Here is a 23,080-nt window from a genome sequence, read left to right as displayed (position 1 = left end):
AGGCAGGAGAATGGCATGAACCTGGGAGGCGGAGCTTGCAGTGAGCCGAGATTGCGCCGCACCACTGCACTCCAGCCTGGGTGACACAGCACGAGACTCCGTCTCAAAAAAAAAAAAAAAAAAAAAAAAGAAAAACTGTAAATATCAATGGAATGAGAAGCTGGTATTTTAAAAATAGCAACAAATTAACAACTTAGGTAGACTTCAGATCTTAAGAGAGAAGACAGAACTAAAATCAGAAATTTGGGACAAAACTACCAACCTTATGGAAATTTAAATAAATACATAAGCAATTGTATGGCAAATCTTAGGAGATATGGACACATTCATAGTAAAACACAATCACCAATCTGATCCAAGAAGAAATAGAAAGAAATTAACAGAAGCATAGAAAATCAGGAAATTAAATCAGTAACGGAAACTTCCCAAAACGAAAAGCTCAAAACCAGATGCCCTCACTGGCCATTCTGATAGTGACTTAAAAGAGGAAATGATACCAATATACTCAATCTCTTTCCAAAATAGATTAGGAGGAAGCACTTTCTAGCAGTTAAGAGCCTAACCTGATACAAAAGGCAAACAAGAACAGTATAATTAAAAAACAAACAAAAAACTAAAGGCTGGTATTCCTTAAGAATAAGCATGCAAAAATCCTCAACAAAATAAACCAAATCCAACCATAAGAGGAATACAGGATTTCAAGGATAGGTCTACATAAGACCATGAATCGATGTGAAACATATTAACAGAGTGACAGAAAAAGCATATGATCATCTGAGTAGATGTAGAAAAAGCATTTAGCAAAATTCACCACACTTTCCTGATAAAAATCCTCAGCAAATTCAGAAGGAAACTTCCACAAACTGATAAAGGGCCTTTACCCGCAGCTACAATGTACATCACATTAAATGGTAGAAGAGTTAAAGCTTCCCTACTAAGATCAGAGACAAAACAAGGACTCCTGCGCCTTCACAACCACTATTTGACATTGTACAGAAGTTTTAGTCAAAGTGCTTAGGAAAGAAGTATCTAGGATGGAAATGAAGACGTAAAATCATCCTTATTTGCACATCACAGGATTCTAAATGTACAGTGTCCTGAAGAATCTACAAAATAAATTAACAAAGAGAAGAAACATATTGAACAAAGTTTCAAGGTACAAGAACTGCTGCTGCTCTTAACAAATTTTTCTGTTACCCTGCGCATTAGTTCTCTTGGTCTCAATTTTATCTTTACAACTGGAAGGCTTATACTATGGTTATGAAACTGTTTTCTTTAAAAAAAAAAAATCCAAAAAGACTTGAAAGGGACCTATTAGTTGAAGATGGAATAAGTGAATCTCAGAGAGTGGAGCCCGGTTGGTGGAGTCCTGTTCATTTCTGTGGGAATTCATGAAGCTCAGCAAAGGAAATGTTTTTGTGGAATGCAGGAATGCATGTTCCCAGGTGTACTAGCAGGATATTCCCAATTTTCTTAAAACAACACACAAGGATGTGTAGAAATCCTCCCACCACAAACTATGAATGGTGTGGATGAAATAAAAATAATAGAGGAAAAGATGGTAAGGATGATGATTTAAGTACACAACTAAGGTCTAGTGGCAGAAACATCACATTACCAATTCCAGTGCAGCTTTTTTTTTTTTTTTTTTTTAATAGACGGATTCTCACTCTGTTGCCTAGACCAGAGTGCAGTGGCATGATCTAGCCTTACTGCCACCTCTGCCTCCCAGGTTCAAGCAATTCTCTGCCTCAGCCTCCTGAGTAGCTGGGATTACAGGCACCCGCCACCATGCCCGGCTATGTTTTTTGTATTTTTAGTAGAGACGAGGTTTCATCATCCTGGCCAGGCTTGAACTCCTGACCTCGTGATCCATCTGTCTCAGCCTCCCAAAAGTGCTGGGATTACAGGCATGAGCCACTGCGCCTGGCCTCAATGCAGCTTTTCTTATAGAGTGGGGGGCATCAGTCTTAGTTCCTATATATTTAGGAATTGAGGGTTCCTGTAGGGTGACACTGCATTTCTCTGGACTTTAATGTTTATCACAGAAGAGCAACAGGTTATCCTGCATTCTCCAGTCTACAATCAAAAACCATGGACCAAATAACATTTCAGCCCGAGACACCGTTATCAGAATTGCACCTTCCCCACGTTCCTGAAATGATACACAGGATCTTTCTGTGCTGTGGTGAAGACCACACGTGGTTCGCACAGGCACAGAGTGAGGCCAAACTCACTGGTCCCCACCTTCCCAGGTGACAGGTGCTGCACCATCATCTGTAGGATGGAAGCTCCTGGGCTGAGTCTCAACCACCAGCAGGGGGCAGCAGAGCCGCAGCTAGGAGCAGCCAGGGCAGAGGCTGCGGCTTCCCAGGTGGCGTTTAAGAGGGAAGAAGCCCCGCGGAGGTCCACAGGACTCTCCACAGTCCATCCTATTGTTTCTGGCTACAGTGACCATGATCTGAGGGTGAGACTCACACAGTCTCATTCTGATGAAATGACCAGGAGGGGACCAAGTGAGTTTGGAGAGCCCAGAGAGGACAAAGAGGAAGACGATGGGTCCTGGTCCACCTGCTGCTGAGTCAGGTGTCATCAATGATCTCTCAGCAGGGCCCAGCTCAGCCCCAGCCCAGGCTCTTGGAAGGTCCGCAGCCCTGCTGCGCCTGGTCCAGGACAGAACACAGACCAGAGAGGTTTGTGACAGTGGCTGTGTGGCCAAAACCTGAGATGGTGACTGTGACCAGGGACCTTGGAAGTTGAGGCTGATTTTCTGACCAGAGAAGCAGATGGAGGAAGCTGGGGAACCCACCTCTTCCTCCTTGGTCTCCTGTGCTGCCCCCACAGCTGCTTTGGGAGACATCCTTCAATGAGGAGTCCAAGAAAACACTCACTGCCCCAAAGGGCCTCCTGAGAGAGGATAAGAGACACTTGCGAAGCCCAGATGTGCTGTGGGCTCAGGAGACACAGTTCTAGGTATCTCACCATGGACTAGACCCCTCATCTGCTCCCCATCCTCATTCTTTACTCAGGTGCTGCCCCCAGGCCCTGCCCTAGGCTCAGCTCCCACTGAGCTGAGACTGCCCAGAACCCTGAGCTCACCTCAGGCACAGCCTCAGGGTGAGATCCTCTGGGAATAGGTTTTTCATCTTCAAGCCCCCTCTCCTCCCCTCTTTCACGGGTTCCATGGCCTCCGATGAGCTGACACAGCAGTCACTGCTGTCAGTGTCCCTGAGACGGATGGCCAGGATCACCAGTTGTGGAAATACAGTGGGGAAAATTATGATCATTAGTACCAGCTAAAGCCAGGCCAGACCACTGTGCTGGCCCTATATACAGATCACTCCCAGTCCTCGGGGTCTCTTAGTGATTATCAGGGTCTAGATCAGATCAGCCAAGACAGTCCCCCTGACCATGAGTGGGACCCAGCCGAGGATGAGGCTATTAATGTCAACTGAGTGGCAGCAGTAGTACTCAATCCACATAAACCCAGGCAGATGGGGAAGTGAGACAGACACAAACCCCTTCCCAAACTCTGTCTTCCTTTTCTTCCAGCCCCAGGAGGACTGTGGACAAAGCCATGAACAGGTCTGGCCCAGGTCACCTGGATCTGGCCCCAGGCTGTCCTTCCCTCCAGCCCTCCAGCCAGGCTCTGCAAAGGGGAAGTCAGCAGTGAATTGGGGTCTGGCAGAACAACTGAGACCTCAAGTCCAGCTAGGCAGAATGTCAAGGGAGAAGATGTACATTTTTGTCAGCGGGTCACTACAGACATTAATGAGTGGAACCACTCCAACTCACTCCTTGATTCCTGGACCATGAATTTTGGCTATGGGAGGAACAGTGCCACATATTAGCCACTGACAAAATATACCTCATCCTGGAAGACATAGCCCCAATCATACATGTCCTTGCCACCTCACTGGCATGGTAAATGAGTCTTCTAACAGCCATTAAACCATTCATTGAAGCCACATGCCTCAGAATGCTGGGGATGATGGCAAAACACTTGAATTCTATGAGGATGGGCCCATGGCAGCCCTTCATTTGCTTTTTTTTTTTTTTTTGGAGACGGAGTCTCGCGCTGTCGCCCAGGCTGGAGTGCAGTGGCTGCATCTCAGCTCACTGCAAGCTCAGCCTCCCCGGGTTCACGCCATTCTCCTGCCTCAGCCTCCCGAGTAGCTGGGACTACAGGCACCCGCCACCTCACCTGGCTAGTTTTTTGTATTTTTTTTTTAGTAGAGACGGGGTTTCACCAGGTTAGTCAGGATGGTCTCGATCTCCTGACCTCGTGATCTGCCCGTCTGGGCCTCCCAAAGTGCTGGGATTACAGGCTTGCGCCACCGCGCCTAGCCTCATTTGCAAATCAGTTCCTTTATCAGAGCCCCCTGTGGAATACCGTCACGGTGGCTGAGGCATTGTGTAGTTCAGGGATCATGGTTTTGGCAGAAGCATTGCAGCCAAAGAAGGCAAATCCCTCTCTAGAGTAAATGTCAATTATGCTACCAACAAAAGAGCTATTCCTGCCATGATGGAAGAGCTCTAATGAAATTTATCCCAGCCAGATGCTTTCCTGCTTCCTGCAGAGAAGGGCATCCTATAGGGATCTTCCTGCTGGTCCCTGCTGTTGGCAGATGATCACTCAGCAGTGGCAACCTCAGGCCATGCCCAAGGAAACTGAGACACCAGGCACCAATGAGCCCTTAACTAGAAAATGCACCTGCGAGGTTCCTGCTTGTATCTGCGGGCTGCAGGAAGCAGAGCTCTGGGTGTGTCTCCACCCCTCTCTTCCTCACTCTCTGCACCGGTGTGGGTCCTGACCTCAGGCTCAACCTCCACAGGACCCTAAGCCTGGCCATGATCCTGAACTCAGCCTAGAAGTTGCTGACAGTGAGCTGCACATATTCGTGAACTTGCAGGCTCTTTGATCTTCTAAAGTCTCAGCTGCTCCTAACAGAGGTGGCCATGAGATACCTGTGCCCCACCTGCTCCAGGAGTAGGGCAGGCTACAGAACAGAGAGAAGGAGCAGGAATGAAGCCAGGCCATGTAGAGTGCCAATACAGGCTCCCACCCCAATCCCCACAGATTATCCAGCTCTAACCTGCGGCACGGCCCTGCTGATCCCACCACCTGCAGGCTGAGGTGAGTGCCTCACGATGCCCAGGCCATGATGGGAGATGGCAGTGTACCAGGTGGACACAGCCCTGCTGCCAGCCTTACCCTTACACCCCCTCCTTCCCTGCCTTGGTCAAGCCCTGATCCTCAAAGCAAATTCAGGACACTTGGATTAACTCCTGGATTTGCCATTGCTTTTCTCTATTGTCTTGAGCAATTCAGTCTTTCTGTTCTCAACTTAACTTTCTGAGAAATGAGAAAGCATACACTGACTTTAAGGGTTTTTTTCTAACTCAATAATACAGATAAAAGGGCCCTATAAATTAAAGAGAAACTTGAGAGGCATCTGAATGAGGGGCAGAGTTCTTAGAATCCTGTTCTTCCTCAGAGAATCCAGGAAAGAGCCTTGGCCAAGAGCATGTTTTCTGCATGATGGGAATGGGCTTCGCCTTTCATCAAAACTCTAGACCAGGCTATTGTAGAAATCCTCCCACCAGAAACTCCAAACCTTTGTGATGAAATAAAATAACTAGAGATAATAATGATGATGATGATAACGGCAATGATGGCGGTGGCGGTGATGGAGGTGGTGATGGTGGTGGTGATGCGATGGTTGTGGTGGTGATGCGATGGTTGTGGTGGTGATGCTGGTGGTGATGGTGGTGGTGTGGTGGTGTGGAGGTGGTGATGGTGGTGGTGGTGATGATGGCAGTAGTGGTGGTGATGGAGTTGGTGGTGGTGGTGGTGATGGCGGTGGTAATGGTGATGGTGATGGCAGTGGTGATGGTGGTGGTGGGGATGGAGTTGGTGGTGGTGGTGTGGAGGTGGTGGTGATGGTGACGGAGTTGGTGATGATGGTAGTGGTGATGGAGGTGGTGGTGATGGCAGTGGTGATGGTGGTGGTGATGATGGAGGTGGTGATGATGGTGGTAGTGATGAATGTGATGATGGTGGTGGTGATGGAGTTGGTGGTGGTGGTGGCGGTGATGGTGGTGATGATGGTGGTGGTGGTGAGGTCAGTGGTGGTGATGGAGGTGGTGGTGATGGAGGTGGTGACAGTGGTGGTTATAGCGGTTGTGATGATGGTGGTGGTGATAGAGATGGTGGAGATGGTGGTGGTGATGCTGCTAGTGATGGTGGTGGTGATGGAGGTGGTGGTGGTGGTGACGGTGGTGGTGACGGATGTGGTGGTGATGGCAGTGGTGGTGATGGCGGTGATGATGGCATTGGTGGTGATGGAGTTGGTGGTGATGGAGGTGGTGATGGTGGTGGTGATGGTGGTGGTGACGGTGGTGATGGTGGGTGGTGATGGAGTTGGTGGTGGTGATGGTGGCAGTGGTGGTGATGGCGGTGGTGATGATGGTGATGATGGAGGTGGTGGTGATGGTGGTGATAGCGGTGGTGATGGTGGTGATAGAGATGGTGGAGATGGTTGTGGTGATGCTGGTGGGGATGGTGGTGATGCTGGTGGTGAGGATGGTGGTGATGATGATGGTGATGATGCAAGTGGACAACTGATCTTTAGTGCCAGAAACATCATGTATTCTCAGTGAGTTGTAGTTTCTCCTCTTGGGTGGAAAGAACATCAGTCTTGGTTCTTAAATACACAAGAACTCTGGGTTCCTATAGGGGGTCGCAAATGTTTCTCTGCACCTTGACACTTTGCAGAGGACCTACAGCTCATTCTGCTCTCTTCTTTCTTCCAAAAACCTTGATTCACAGAAAGGCATTTAAATCCTCAGTCAGGGTTACAGTGATTGCACCTGCCCCACCTCCCTGAAACACTACATTTGTAACCTTGCTGTACTGGGCAGAGCAGGGCAGGGTGCGTTACACTAGTATAGAGTCAGGCTGGACTCCCCAGTCCCCAATTTTTCCCTCTCTCCCTCTCCCTCCTTGCTCACTGCACAGGTGCTGCCCCCAGGGTCTCAGCAATTCATCAAGCCCCAGGGCTCTGGGTCCAGCCTGGCCCTGACTGTGAGCTCAACAGGGCCCTGCCTGTGGTGGGCAGGATGCTCATGACCCTGCTGCAGGTGGATGGGCTGGGGGCTGAAATCCGCTCCCCCCCCCCCCCCCCCCCCGCCACTGTGCTCCTGTGCTCACACTGCCCTAAGGGCTCTTTCATCCCTGGAACTGTGTCTAGGCCAGGCATGTGGGAAGATTTTCTTGGAGGTCAGTTTCTCAGTTTTAAGACTTTCCTCTTTTCTCTCTCTGTAGGCTCTGTGGTCTCCTATGAGCTGACTCAGTCACCATCGATGTCAGTGTCCCTGAGACAGACAGGCAGGATCACCTGCTCTAGAGATATGTTGGAGGATAAATATCCTTCCTGGTGCCAGCAGAAGCTGGGACGGGCCCCTGTGCTGGTCATCTATGAAGACGGCAGTCAACCATCAGGGATCCCTGAGTGATTGTCTGGCTCCAACTCAGGGAACACAGCCACCCTGACCATCAGCAGGGACCAGGCTGGGGACAAGGCTATTACTGTGCTACAGATCATGGCAGTGGGAGCAGCTGGTAGTGACTTGCAGTGACATGGACAGATGGGGACACAGGACAGAAGCCTCTCCCCCAACCTGGCTGTCGCTCTGACCCACCCTCAGCAATGACATGGCCTTCATTTCAACTGACTCTGCCTGTTTCTCCTGCAGCCCAAGCAACAGGAGAATGGTGTCAGACTTCTATTTGTATTGTAGTTTTCACAAATAATTCATCTGAAGTCCAAATATCTTGCCACTTGAAATGCAAGCCTCCGCAGAGACCAGCGCACAGGTTCAGGGGACAGAAAATGTCTCTAGAGAGTTTGATTCCTGCATTGGTGACCAAGTCTTTCCCCTCCCTTTCAACCCAGACTGTGGCAAGAGCACCCCCTACAGGCAGCTGAGTCTATGGGGAGAAGCTGTCTCAACAGGGACCCTGATAATTTGGGCTGAGGATTTTCCCATGCCCTCCCCTGGCAGGCTGGTCCCAAGATGCACAGAAAGACGCGATTGTTATGGGTTCAGGGCCTCCATGGTCCTCCTTTTTTGTCTCCATCGCAAGTGACCTTTGGATTGTCACACCCCTCTCAGTCCCTTTCCTTCTCTGTCAAGTGCTTTTTGCAGATTCTGTGCTCCAAGGCCCTAGATCTGTAGAATTTCAGGGTAAGAAGTGCTGGTCACCCACAGGGGGCCCCAGGCAGCTGGCACAGGCAACAGTGTAGCTCCCCATAGGGCTTCATCATGGCCTCTGAGCGGAGGAGAGAAACCACTCCCCCGAGTGTCTTCAGTCCCAGGTGAACTAGGAAGAAGCCACTGGGCTCAGCTGAACACACCTGAGCCTCCCCTTTTTCTGGCCTAGCAGCATCATCTTGGATGCCCCTGTATGTGCTAAGCAGCCACCAAAGAACCCAATTACCTGGAAATTTTCCCTCATCACACACGACTACAAGACTCTTGTGCCCAAATTACTCATTTGTTAAAATAGCACAGTGAGCCTAAACTGGCTTGAATCCAGGACCCCTTTCAGGTTTGCCACTGTCTTCTCAGAGCCTCACACACACCAGACCCTTCCCACAGGGACCCAACTCCACCGTTCCCCACACAGCTCCTGGCATTCATTCCTTCTTTCAGTCCTGACAGCGGTTGCAGAGACACTTCCCCATTAAGGTATCCCCTGGCTCTTATTATAATATGTCCTGCCTGTCATTTTCTGGCCAAATCTTTTAAATTTTCTGCATAATGTTTCTAACTGTAAGGTTCTTTCCTGTCATTATTTTATTAATTGACTGACTTGTGTTAATTATTTTCCTAACGGGTCAGCAATACTTTTTTGTTTTTTTATTTTTTTTGGTTAAAAAATTTTTTTTTAGAAAGCTTGGACTCCACCCCCCTTTTTTTTTTTTTTTTTTTTTTTGAGACGGAGTCTCGCTCTGTCCCCCAGGCTGGAGTGCAGTGGCCGGATCTCAGCTCACTGCAAGCTCCGCCTCCCGGGTTTACGCCATTCTCCTGCCTCAGCCTCCCGAGTAGCTGGGACTACAGGCGCCCGCCACCTCACCTGGCTAGTTTTTTGTATTTTTTATTAGAGACGGGGTTTCACCGGGTTAGCCAGGATGGTCTCCATCTCCTGACCTCGTGATCCGCCCGTCTCGGCCGCCCAAAGTGCTGGGATTACAGGCTTGAGCCACCGCGCCCGGCCCAGCAATACTTTTTAACCACAAGAGCGCACATATGAAAATCAGATGCACAAACAGCTAAGGGCATATTTCTCCCTGCAATAATACCCACCACTTTCACAAAGACGCCAGGCTCTTTCTCACTTTCTGTTCCACCATCCCTATGATGTTGGCTTTGTTTCTATCCTTGCTGATGTAAGACCTCAGGGTGGCTGCTGCGGCTCCAGCTATCACTCCCATATTCAAGAAGAAAAGTGCCTCATTAATCCAGTGGGTTTCTTTCCTTCACAAGAGCAAAACTTTCCTGAGAAGAACCTCACCCACTGACCTCCCATCCCACTGACCAGGCCTGAACCACACGGTCAGTCTCCATTGAGAAGCACCTGGGAATTGGCCGGGCATGGTGGCTCACGCCTGTAATTATTCCCAGCACTCTGGGAGGCAGAGGCGGGTGGGTCGCCTGAGGTCGGGAGTTCGAGACCAGCCTGACCAACATGGAGAAACCCCATCTCTACTAAAAATACAAAAATTAGCTGGGCGTGGGGGCGCATGCCTGTAATCCCAGCTACTCAGGAGGCTGAGGCAGGAGAATCACTTGAACCTGGGAGGCGGAGGTTGCATGAACCAAGATTAAGCCATTACACTCCAGCCTGGGCAACAAGAGCAAAACTCCGTCTCAAAATAAAATAAATAAATAAATAAATAAGTATAAAAGAAAAAGAAAAGAAAAAGAGAAGGACCTGGGGATCACAGGTCTATCTTTTCAGTGAATATAGAAGACAATGCTCGGGTTGAAGGTGGTTGGAACTATCTGCTTGGTCTGCAAACCCAGTGTTTACTGAACGGTGGAACCAACATGATGAGCAACTCATTTCAAGAACGCTGTGTCCCATTCCTGCTGAATTCCCAGCATGGAACGTGACCCAGACCAGAGTGGGTGGCGATAAACATTTGTTGGGTGCATGTTTTTCTGTCTCTTACATTGGAACAGCAGCCACCACTGACTGTTGGCTCTGTACCTAAAGCGGTCAGCAAAAAGAGGCTGTCCTTGAATTCTGTGAGCCCACTCCCCTGTGCCAAGCCCTGATATCACCCCCACGGCCACCCACAACTCAGAGTCATGTGCAGGCAGCCTCAGGTCAACCTGCCTTCTCCTCCAAATTCTCATGTTCATATTCTCATGGGTAACCTGCACCCCTTGCACCTGGTGTTGAGACAGGCTTGGGTCACACAGAAAAGAGGGATGCCGCCCCTGTGGCCAGTAGTCCACAGATCAGGGAGTCAGGGACCTGATCAGCAGGTTCTGGTTCTACATCTAGACCCAGGAGGCCCCCGAGTCTCCAGTAGCCAGTGTAGAGTGGCCACCAGGGGATGCAGAGTCAGTTAGTAAAGCTACCTGGAGATGGGGGTGGACCTGGGTGACAGGGGGAAGCTGATGCTCAGGGAGAGTCAGTGAGCACCACCTGAGACCTAGAAAGGAAGGCGGCGTTCATCTACAGCACTGTCCTTAACACTGAGGTACAAATTCTCCACGTGTTTCTCGGTTTTGTCTCTGGCCGATGTTGCATATTTGACATAGATTCAGACACGGTTTCCCCACCACACACTGGCCCACTCTTCTGTGCTAAAATGCTGTCACTGCCACAAATGCTGTCCTCCCTGTGGGCACATTTATTTCATCTCCCTCCTGTTTGCTCTGAGAGCCTCCTCATTCTGCCAGACAGCAAAGATTTCTTTGAGCACGGAAGCTGTACCTGACCCTGACCACACACTGGGAGTACTGAGGCACAGCGCCTGTACCCTGCTCCAGGAACTCACAGCCAAGGCCAGGAACTTACAGCATCTGCTGGCTCTTTCAACACTCCATGTGAACATGAGAAGGGTGACGCTGCTTCTGGGAACCACCACTCAGAAGCAACAACAGGTCCCTGCGCATGTGCAAGCCTCACGGTGTCACCTGCCGAGTGGGATCACGAGGATCACTGCACTGGGCTGGAAAGTGCCCTCCAGAGGGGGAGCTCCAACTACACCTAAATCTGGACACTGCCACAAAATGTTTAAGGAAAGGACAGCCCATCCCTGGATTCCTAAATTATCCACATCACTCCTGAGCCAGGATCCAACAGAGAAAGGACCTGAAGTCCCAAAATAACCCCACGGTTGCCACTGTGACTCCCTGGCCACCTCCAGACAGGACAAGGAATGGCCACATGGGTAGGACATTTGATTGCCTGGAAGATGCACACAGAATTCCCCTCAGAGCTTTGCATGACCAGGGCAGCTCAGGAGTGAGGCCAGGACCCCACAGTCTACAGTGGAGACATCAGCCCAGATGATGGGATCAGTAGGAGAAGAATTCTCTGCACTGGGACTGGGTCTGCAGGGCCCACCCCTCCTCTCTCTGTGTCCCTTGGGGTTGAGCCCTTCTCTAGAAACTACAAAGCTCTTCCAGCAGTAGCCCCCAACTCTGCTGATTTAAATCATGGGTTGCTCTCTCCAGTAACGGGATAAGAGAGGTCTTGGAGGAACCTGCCCAGCCTGGGCCTCAGGAAGCAGCATCAAGGGTGCCTCAGCCATGGCCTGGATCCCTCTCCTCCTTGGCCTCCTTGCTCACTGCACAGGTGCTGCTTCCAGGGTCCCAGCCAGCTGCCAAGCCCCGGGGCTCTGGGTCCAGCCTGGCCCTGACTCTGAGCTCAGCAGGGCCCTGCCTGTGGTGGGCAGGATGTTCATGACCCTGTTGCAGAGGGAGGAGCTGGTGAGGCTGAAATCCCCCCACACTGCTCTTCTGCGCTCACACTGCCCTAAGGGCTCTGTCATCCTGGAGCTGTGTCCAGGCCAGGCACGTGGGAAATTTTCTTGGAGGTCAGCTCCTCAGTTTCAAGCCTTTTCTCTTCCATTTTCTCTTCTTGTAGCTTCTGTGGCCTCCTATGAGCTGACTCAGCTGCCTTCAATGTCAGTGTCCCTGGGACAGACAGCCAGGATCACCTGCTCTGGAGATAAACTGGGGAATAAATATACTTTCTGGTATTAGCAGAAGCCAGGCCAGGCCGCTGAGCTTGTCATCTACAGTGATAGCCACTGGCCCTCAGGGATCACTGAGTGATTCTCTGGCTCCAATTTGGAGAGCACGGCCACATTGACCATCAACGGGGTTGAGACTGGGGATGAGGCTGACTATTACTGTGCTGCAGACCATGGCGGTGGGAGCAGCTCACAGTGACTCCCAGTGACACAGACAGATGAAGACATGAGACAGAAACCTCTCTCCCAACCTGGCTGTCACTCTCAGGCTGCTCCCTGAGCAATGACCATGACTTTCATTTCAAGTGAGGCTGCCTATTTCTTCCGCAACCCAAACAACAGGAGACTCCTGTCAAATTTCCATTTGTATCATGGTTTTCACAAAGAATTCGTTTCAAACCCAAACATCTTGCCACGTGAAATCCAAACCTCTGCAGAGACCAACCTGCCGGTTCAGGATGTGGAAAATATCTCTAGAGGGCTTGGTTCCTGCACCGGGGACCAACAGGCTTTCCTATGCCTTTCAACCCAGAGTGTGGCAGGCGCGCCCCCTACAGGCAGCTGGAAGAGCCCACAGGGAGATGCTGTCTCCATAGGGAGGGACCCTGAGTATTCGGGCTGAGGATTTTCCCATGCCCTCCCCTGGCAGGCTGGTCCCAAGACACCCAGATGTTATCGTTACAAGTCCAGGGCCTCCGTGATCCTTTTCTCTCTCCTTCCCAAGTGACCTTGGGATTGTCACACCCCCTCTCAGCCTCTTCCCTTCTCTGTCAAGTGCATTTTGCAGATTGCATGCTCCCTGGTCCTAAATAAATTTCAGAGAAAGAAATGCTGGTCACCCACATGGAATCCCAGACAGCTGGCTTAGGGCCAGAGGCACAGGCAGCAGTGCAGGTCCCCACAGAGCTGCATGGTGGGCACTGGGTGGAGGGGAGGAACCAGGAACCACTCCCCAGAGTGTCTTCAGCCCCAGGTGAACTAAGAAGGCGTCAACGGGCTGGCCTGAATCCACCTGAGCCGCCTCTGTTTCTGGCCCAGCAGCATCATCCAGGAGGCCCCTATATGTGCTAGGCATTCTCCAAAGAACTTGATTAATTACCTGGAAATTTCCTGTCACCACACCTGACTACATATGACTCGCCCCCCAATTGCTCATTTGTTAAAATAGCACAGTGAGCCTACACTGGCTTGAATCTGGAACCTCTTTGAGATTTGCCACTGCCCTTTCAGATCCTCACACGCACCAGACACTTCCCACAGGGCCGTGACTCCACCGTTTCCCACACAGCTCCGGGAACTCACTCCTACTTTCAAACCTGACAGCAGCTTCACAGACACCTCCCAGTGAAAGTATCCCCAAGCTCGTATTCTAATATGGCCTGCTTGTCATTTTCTGCCTAAAACTTTTTAATTATCAGCAAAACGTTTACAACTATAGAGTTCTTTGTCTACTGTTATTTTCTTAATTGTGTTAAGAAAGTAATTTGTGTTATTTTCCTAATTGTCAAAAATGCTTTTAAACCACAAGAACACACACATGAAAAATGGGCACAAACAGCTAGAGGCATATTTCCTTCTGCAATAACACGCATCACTACCGTGAACACACTGGGGTCTCTTCCTATTCCACTATCCCTATAATGTCGGCTGTCTTGTCATCCTTGCTGTTGTAAGACCTCAGGGTGGCTGCTGCAGCTCCAGCTATCACACCTGTATTCAAGAGGAAAAGGGCCACACAAATCTGTTGTGTTCCTCCCCTTCACAACAAAAACTTCCTAAGAACCACCTTACCCACTGAATCTCACAACCCATTTGACCAGTCCTTGGCCACAAGGTCAATTCCAGCTAAAAAGGACCTGGGAATCACAGGCACCGGTGTTTTCAGTGAATATACAGGACAATGCTGAGGTGGAAGGTGGCAGGGACTATCTGCTGGGTCTGTAAACCCTGTGTTTACCGTACGGTGGAGCCAACATGATGAGCAACTCACTTCAAGAATGGTGTGTCTTGTTCCTGCTGAGTTCCCAGCATGCAACGTACCCCAGACCAGAGTGGGTCTGGATAAACATTCGTTGTGGTTCATGCTGTTTTGTCTCTGACATTGCTGCAGCAGCCACCACAGCACGTTGGCCCTGCATCCACAGCTGGCACCAGTAAAAGCCAATCCCTAAGTCCTGTGACTCACATCTTCCATCCCAAGCCTTGTATTTCCTCCATAATCACCCATCACCCAGAGACATGTGCAGGCAACCACAGGTGGACCTGCCTCCTCCTCGGTTAAACAGTCATGTTTATATTATCATGGGTAAGGTGAGACCCTTGTACCTGGTCTTCAGACAGTCAAGGGTGACACAGCGAAGGGGAATTCCTCCCCTGGGGTCAGCAGTCCACAGATCAGGGAATCGGGGGCCTGAGCAGCTGGTTCTGAATCCACACCTGGACCAAGGAGGCCCCTGAGCCTCCAGCTGCCAATGCGGAGCAGCCACAAGGGTGAGGCAGAGAGTCACCTGGCCAAGCCACCTGGGGTTGGGGTAGGCCTGCGTGACAAGGAGATGCTGACAGGCAGGGAGGGTCAGTGACCATCAGCTGACACACAGAGGGAAAGATAGCATTTTTTCCACTAAGGGACAAATTCTCCAAACCTTGTGTTTCTCAGCTTCATCTCTTGTCGATATTGCATACATGACACAGGTGTAGATACTTTGCCGCCCCCCACACGCATTGGGCCACTCTTCTGTGCTAAATGCTGTCACTGCCATGGAGCTCACCTTTCGTTTTGTGTCTTTCACCTCCCTCCTATTTCCTCTCAGAGCCCCCTCATGCTGCTAGACGGCAAAGATTTCTTTCAGCACCGAAGCTGTACAGCACCTGTCCTCGCCCCGAGAACTCACAGCCAAGGCCAGAACTTACAGCATCTGCTGGATCTCGCAACACTCCATGTGCACATGCCACGGGTGAAGTTTCTCCTGCCGACCGCCACTCAGAAGCAATGGCAGGTCCCTGCAGATGTGCCTGCCGCGTGGTGTCACCTGTAGAGTGGGGTGGCAGGGTCACTCTATTGCATTCAAAAGTGCCCTCCAGAAGGGAAGCTAGAACTACACCTAACATCTAGACTCTGCCACAAAACATTTAAGGACAGCACTTTCCTGGAGTCCCTAAATACCCACACTACTCCTGAGCCAGGTGCCAACAGAGAGAGGACCTGAGGTCCCAGGACAATCCTTCAGTTGCTATTTGACTCTCTGGCCACCTCCAGGCAAGATAAGGAATGACCACAGGGGCATGACATCAGATACCCTGGAAAACGCACACAGAATTCCCCTCAGAGCTCTGCATGGCCAGGCCAGCTCAGAAGTGAGGCCGGGACACCATAGCCTACAGCGGAGATGTCAGCCCAGACTATGGGGCCAGCAAGAGAAAGAGAATCCCATGGGCTGAGGGTGGGTCTTACAGAGCCACCCCAACCTCTCTGTGTTCCTTGGTGCTGAGCCCTCCTGGAAACCACAAAGCTCCTCCAGCAGCAGCCCCTGACTCTGCTGATTTGCATAATGGGCTGCTCTCTCCAGCAAGGGGATAAGAGAGGCCTGAGAGGAACCTGCCCAGCTTGGCTTCAGAAGCAGCATCTGGGACATGTCAGCCATGGCCTGGACGCCTCTCCTCCTCAGCCTCCTTGCTCACTGTACAGGTGCTGCTCCTAGGGTCCCTGCCACCTACCCAGCCCCAGGGTTCTGGGTCCAGCCTGGCCCTAACTCTGAGCTCAGGAGGGTCCTGCCTGTCCTGCTGCAGGGCGAGAGGCTGGTGGGGCTGAAATCCACCCCCTCACACACTATCCTCACTGGCTTGGGTATGCCTGATAGTCTGCACCTGCCATGAGCAAGGGGGAATGCAAGCAGAATTTCCCTGTAGACTGGGACATCCTCTCCTTACTCCTGAGCTGGCCTGGCCATGCAGAGCTCTGGGGAATTCTGTCTTCCATTTTCCCATTTGTTCAAAGTCCTCATCCTTACATGCACATGAACCACGGGGGCTGAGATCAATGGGATGCAGTGAACTGTGGGCCCACAGAGTATCTGGACTTGATTCCAGGTACAAAAGGTAAGGAAATGTCTTAGAACTTGGCTTTTCGTTCTCAAGCCCACCTGTCTTTTCTCTTCTTGCAGGCTCTGTGGCCTCCTATGAGCTGACTCAGTCACCCTCAGTGTCGGTGTCCCCAGGACAGACAGCCAGCATCACCTGCTCTGGAGATAAATTGGGGAATGCATATGCTTACTGGTACCAGCAGAAGCCAGGCCAGGCCCCTGTACTGGTCATCTATAAAAATAGCAACCGGCCCTCAGGGATCCCTGAGCGATTCTCTGGCTCCAACTCGGGGAACACGGCCACCCTGACCATCAGCGGGGTCGAGGCTGGGGATGAGGCCGACTATTACTGTGCTACAAGCTATGGCAGTGGGAGCAGCTGGCAGTGACTCACAGTAACACGAACAGATGGAGACATGGGCCAGAAACCTCAGCCTTAACCTGATGTCACTCTCAGCTGCCCTCTGAGCGATGACCGTGACCTTCATTTCAACTGACTCTGCCTGTTTCTCCTGCAGTCCAAACAACAGAAAATTTGTGCCAGATTTTTGTTTTTATCGCGGTTTCCACAAAATATTCATTTCAAACCCTAACATCTTGCCACTTGAAATCTAAGCCTCTGCAGAGACCAGCGGGCAGTTTCAGAGGATGGAAAATGTCTCTAGAGAGCTTGGCTCCTGCATTGGTGACCCTCCCTTTCAACCCAGAGTGTGGGTCTTTCCCCTCCCTTTCAACCCAGAGTGTGGCAGGCACGCCCCCTACAGGCAGCTGAAAGAGCTGACTGGGAGAAGGGCTCTCCTTAGGGACCCTGACAATTTGGGCTGAGGATTTTCCCTCCCCTAGCAGGCTGGACCCAAGAGATGTTATTGTTACAAGTCCAGGGCCTCTGTGGTCCTCCCTTTTCTCTCCTCCCCAAATGACCATGTGATTATCACTTTCCCTCTCAGCTCCTTTCCTTCTCTGTCAAGTGCACTTCGCAGATTCTGTGCTCCCAGGTCCTAGATCTGTAGAATTTCAAGGAAAGCAGTGCTGCTCACCCACATGGAATCCCAGACAGCTGACCGAGGACTAGAGGCACAGGCAGCAGTGTGGGTCCCCACAGAGCTGCATGGTGGGCACCGGGTAGACTGAAGGAACCAGGAGCCAATCCCCTGAGGATCTTCAGCCCCAAGTGAACTAGGGAGGGATCAGCAGGCTGGGCTTAACCCACCAGGGCCTCCCCTGTCCCTGTCCTAGCAGCATTGTCTTAGAATTTTCTTTATGTGCTAAGCAACCACCAAAGAACCTGTCTAATTACCTGGAAATTTCCCCTCATCACACATAACTACACATGACTCCTGCCCCAAATTACTCCTTTATTAAAATAGCTAAAAGAGCTTAAACTGACTTGAATCTGGGACCCCTTTCAGGTTTGCCGAGTACTCTGGGATCCTCACACACACCAGAGCCTTCCCACAGGAGCCCGACTCTGTCATTCCCCCCACAGCTTCCGGAACTCGTTTCTTCTGTCAGTCCTGATAGCAGTTCCAGAGACACCTTGTAATTTAGGTGTCTCCAGGCTCTTATTATAATACAGACAGCCTGTCATTTTCTGCCTAATTCCTTTTCGTTGTCTGCATAGTGTTTACAATTGTAGGATTATTTGCCTGTCATTATTTTATTAATTGATTGACTTGTGTTCATTAGTTTTCTACTTGATCAGGAATGTGTTTATACCACAAAGGCACATATATGAAAAACTGAGGCACAAATAGCTAAGGGCATATTTCTCCCTGCAACAATACCCGCCAGTTACATGAAAATACTGGGTCTTTCTCATTCTCTATTCCACCATCCCTTTTATGTTGGTGATGTTTTCATCCTTGCTGATGGAAGACCTAGCTGCTCCAGCTCCAGCTATCACACCTATAGCCAAGAGGAAAAGGGCCTCATGAATCCAATGGGTTTCTTTTCTTTACAAAACTTTCCTAAGAAACACCTCACCCATTGACTCTCACATTCCATTGAGCAGGCCTGAGCCACATGGTCAATTCTGGCTGAAAAGGACCTGGGAATCACAGGCACCGGTGTTTTCAGTGAATATACAAGACAGTGCTCAGGTGGAAGGTGGCAGGTACTGTCTGTTGGCTCTGTAAACCCACTGTTTACTGAACAGCCGAACCCACATGATGAGCAACTCACTTCAAGAAGGCAGTGTCTTCTTCCTGCCGAATTCCCAGCATGAACCATGTCCCAGACCAGAGTGGGTCTGGATAAACAATTGTTGGGTTCATGTTCTTTTGTCTCTAAGCGTGACATTAGTGCAGCAGCCACCACTGCACAATGGCCCTGCATCCACAGCGGGTACCAGTAAGAGCCAGTTCCTAAGTCCTGTGACCTGCATCTTCGGTCCCAAGCCCTGGTATTACCCCCAAAATCACAGAGACGTGTGCAGGCAGCCTCAAGTATACCTGCCTCCTCTTCTTCCAAATAGTCATGTTTCTACTGTCATGAGCAATCTGCACCCCTTGCACCTGGTACTGAGGCAGGCAGGGGCCACACAGAGAAGAGGAATTTCTCCCCTGGGGCTGGCAGTCCCGAGGGGAGAATGAGGGAATTAAGGACCTGAGCAGCAGGTTCTGATTCTATACGTGGACCCACGAGAGGCAGAACAGTCACGTCGGGATGGGGTGGGCTACTCTCTAGAGGGGGAACTAGAACTATATCATGCAGGGAGAGTCAGTGACCAACACCTAAGACCTGGAAAGAAAGGTGTCATTTTCTACAGCATCATCCTTAACACCGAGGAACAAATTCTCTAGGCTTTGTGTTTCTCAGCTACGTCTCTGGCCGATGTTGCATGTGTGACACAGATGCAGGCACTTTACTTCCTCCCATACACTGGCCCACTCTTCTGGGCTGAAACGCTGTCACTGCCACAAATGCTGTCCTCCCTTGTGGTCACGTGCGTTTCATATCCCTCCCGTATGCTCTGAGAGCCTTTCTATCCTGCTACACAGCAAACACTTCTTTCAGCATCCAAGCTGCACCTGACCCTGACCACACACTGGGGATACCAAGGCACAGTACCTGTGCCCTATGCCAAGAGCTCAGAGCCAAGGCCAGAACGCACAGCATCTGCTGGATCTTTCAACACTCTGTGTGCACATGACAAGGGTATGTTTTTTCTGGGAACCACCACTCACAGGCAATGGCAGGTCCCTGCACATCTGTAAGCCCCATGGTGTCACCTGTAGAGTGGGGTCACTAGGGCCACTGCATTGGCTCGAAAGGTACTCTCTAGAGGGGGAACTAGAACTATATCTATCATCTGGACTCTGTAACAACTATGTAAGGACAGGACACCCCTGGAGTCCTAGATTACCCACATCACTCCTGAGCCAGGATCCAACAGCAGAAGAACCTGAGGATAATTCCACAGTGGCCATGTGACTCCCTGGCCACCTCTGGGCAGGACAAGGAATGACCAACCACATGGGCAGGATATCAGATTCTCTGGAAAATGCACACAGAATTTCCCTCAGAGCTCTGCATGGCCAGACCAGCTGAGCAGGACCTGGGAATCACAGGCACTGGTCTTTTCAGTGAATATAAAAGACAATGCTCAGGTGGAAGGTGACAGGGACTGTCTGCTGGGTCCGCAAACCCAGTTATCCTGCACGGCCAAACCAGCACAATGAACAACTCACTTCAAGAAGGCCATGTCTTGTCCCTGCTGAATTCCCGCATGCAATGTGTCCCAGACTACAGTGGGTCTGGATAAACATTTGTTGGGTGGATGTTCTATCTCTGACTTTGGTGCAGGAGTCACCACTATACACTGGCCCTGCATCCAGAGCAGGCACCAGTAAGAGCTAGTCCCTGAGTCCTGTGATCCCCACCTTCTGTGCCAAGCCCTGGTATTACCCCCATAACCACCCACCATCCAGAGACATGTGCAGGCACCCTCAGGTGGACCTTCCTCCTCCTCTTCCAAATAGTCATGTTCATATTGTCATGGGTAACCTGCACCCCTCGCACCTGGTATTGAGGCAGGTATGGGTCACAGAGAGAAGAGAAAAACTTCCTCCATTGGCACCGGCAGTTCACAGACCTGATTCCACAGCAGATCTGATTATACACCTAGACTCAGGAGGCCCTTGAGCCTCCAGCAGCCAGTGTGGAGCAGCCACCAGGGGACAGAACAGAGTCACCTGGCAAAGCCACCTGGAGATGGGGTGGACCTGGGTGACAAGGAGATGCGGACATGCAGGGAGGGTCAGTGACCACAACCTCAGACTAGAAAGAAAGTTGTCATTTTCTACAGCATTGTCCTCAACACTGAGGTACAAATTCTCCAGGCTTTGTGTTCCTCAGCTCTGTCTCTGGCCGATGTTGCATATTTGAGACAGGTGCACCACTTTGCTTCCCCTACACACTGGCCCACTCTTCTGTGCTCAAACGCTGTCAGTGCCACAAACGCCATCCTACCTTATGGGCATATGTGTTTCATCTCCCTCCTGTTTGCTCTGAGAGCCTCCTCATTCTGCTACACATCAAAGACTTCTTTCAGCATCTAAGCTGTACCTGACCCTGACCACACACTGGGGATACTGAGGCACAGCACCTGTGCCCTACCCCAGAAGCTCACAGCCAAGGCCAGGAACTTACAGCATCTCCTGGGTCTTTCAACACTCATGTGCACATGACAAGGGTGAAGTTTGATTGTGGGAAGGACCTCTCAGAAGCAATGGCAGGTCCCTGCACATGTGCAAGCCTTATGGTGTCACCTGTAGAGTGGGGTCACGAGGGTCACTGCATTGGATTGAAAAGTGCCCTTCAGAGGGGGAGCTAGAGCTACACCTGACATGTGGACTTTGCCACAAAATATTTAAGGACAGGACACTCCTGGAGTCCTAAACTGCCCAAGTTACCCTGAGCCAGTATCTAACAGAGGAAGGACCTTAGGTCTCAGAGTAATCCCTCAGTCACCATTGTAAGTCAGTCCCTGGCCATCTCCATGCAGGACAAGGAATGGCCACAGGGGCAGCACATCATACAACCTGGAAAACGCACACAGAATTCCTGTCAGAGCTCTGCATGGCCAGATCTGCTCAGGAGTGAGGCCAGAACACAACCTACAGTGGTGATGTCAACCCAGATGTTGGGACCAGAAGGAGAATGAGAATTCTGTGTGCTGAGGGTGGGCCTTCAGGGTGCCCCCCGCCCCTCTCTGTGTCCCTTGGTGCTGAGCTCTTCTCTGGAAACCACACAGCTCCTCCCGCAGCAACCCCTGACTGCTGATTTGCAACACAGGCCACTCTCTCCAGCAAGGGGACAAGAGAGGCCTGGAAGAATCTGCCCAGCCTGGGTCTCAGGAAGCAGCATCGGAGGTGCCTCAGTCATGGCCTGGACCCCTCTCCTCCTCAGCCTCCTCGCTCACTGCACAGGTGCTGCCCCTCGGGTCCCAGCCACTGGTCCAGTCTCGGGGCTCTGGGTCCAGTCTGGCTCTGACTCTGAGCTCAGCAGGGCCCTGCCTGTGGTGGGCAGGATGCTCAAGAAGCTGCTGCGGGTGGATGGGCTGGGGGGCTGAAATCCCCCCACACTGCGCGCCTGTGCTCACACTGCCCTAAGCGCTCTTTCATCCCTGGAGCTGTGTCCAGGCCAGGCACGTGGGAAGATTTTCTTGGAGTTCAGCTCCTCAGTTTCAAGCCTTTTCTCTCCCCTTTTCTCTCCTGTAGGTTCCATGGCCTCCTATGAGCTGACTCAGCCACCCTCAGTGTCAGTGTCCCCAGGACAGCCAGCCAGCATCACCTGCTCTGGAGATAAATTGGAGGATAAATATGCTCACTGATATCAGCAGAAGCCAGGCCAGTCCCCTGTGCTGGTCATCTATGAAGACAGCAAGTGGCCCTCAGGGATCCCTGAGCAAGTCTCTGGCTCCAACTCTGGGAACACGGCCACTCTGACCATCAGCAGGACCCAGGTTCCGGATGAGGCTAACACTGTCAGGCGTGGGACAGCAACACTGTACACAGTGACACAGACAGATGCGGAGTGAGACAGAAACCTGCCCCCTCGACCTGGCTCACAAGGCCCTGCCCTCTCTCCTGCCCCATCACACTGAGCAGGAGGGCGCCTTCCATGTGGAATGGAAGTTTCCAGTCCTGTCCCTGCCCTTATGTTCCCGAGAGATGGGAGCAATTTCCTGCCCACCTCTAGGCTCAGCTTATCCCAGAATAAACTGAGCTGGTCGCTTTGATGATCAAATGCCAGCTCCCAAAAGACCTCAGAAATCCTGGTATCTAAGTAGCACCAAGTCTATTAGTATCAAAGGAGACCAGCCCTAGGATGGAGTCATTTTAGTGTCTCAGAAGGCACAGGGCAATGGAAGGTTTTATGAGGCTTCAGGATATGCATGTGAGCAGTTAAAGGCAGGTCTTACAAGGAAGGGACCTATTAGAATTGCGGCCTGTGATATCATAGCACAGCCTGGTGGACACAGAGAAGGGAAGGTCTTGAATCAAGTCTTGATCAATAAATATTCATTAGATAAGTGAGCAATTTACCTAGGTGAGAACTGTGTGCTCTCTTGAGCAGACCACTTACCTGGATAATTGGTTTTCAGAAATTTCCTGAAGCAATGAGAGACATTCTTTATTGTTTACATGTACCTCATCCTCCTGGGAAAGAGTGTCCTGGAACCAGCAGTTAACACTGACACAGTTGGTTTGAGTCCTC

At 51.0% G+C, this 23,080-nt stretch overlaps 1 long non-coding RNA gene and 2 gene segments (V, D, J or C); all 3 read left to right on the top strand.

The window, feature by feature from the left end:
• The window catches only part of LOC105546087, a 237,444-nt gene that overhangs the window by 189,632 nt on the left and 24,732 nt on the right, over positions 1–23,080 (top strand).
• Positions 1–23,080, top strand: part of LOC105546086 — a 619,418-nt gene that overhangs the window by 582,469 nt on the left and 13,869 nt on the right.
• On the top strand, positions 11,786–22,609 carry LOC105546084. The gene is made up of 2 exons (XR_001007044.1): positions 11,786–11,881; positions 22,081–22,609. It is a non-coding gene; the product is annotated as an uncharacterized LOC105546084 (long non-coding RNA).

This window comes from Mandrillus leucophaeus, unplaced genomic scaffold, assembly GCF_000951045.1.
Source record: "Mandrillus leucophaeus isolate KB7577 unplaced genomic scaffold, Mleu.le_1.0 Scaffold349, whole genome shotgun sequence".
In the NCBI taxonomy this organism is placed as follows: domain Eukaryota; kingdom Metazoa; phylum Chordata; class Mammalia; order Primates; family Cercopithecidae; genus Mandrillus; species Mandrillus leucophaeus.
Note: the sequence above shows the minus strand (reverse complement) of the source record. Positions and strands in the feature narration are given on the sequence as shown.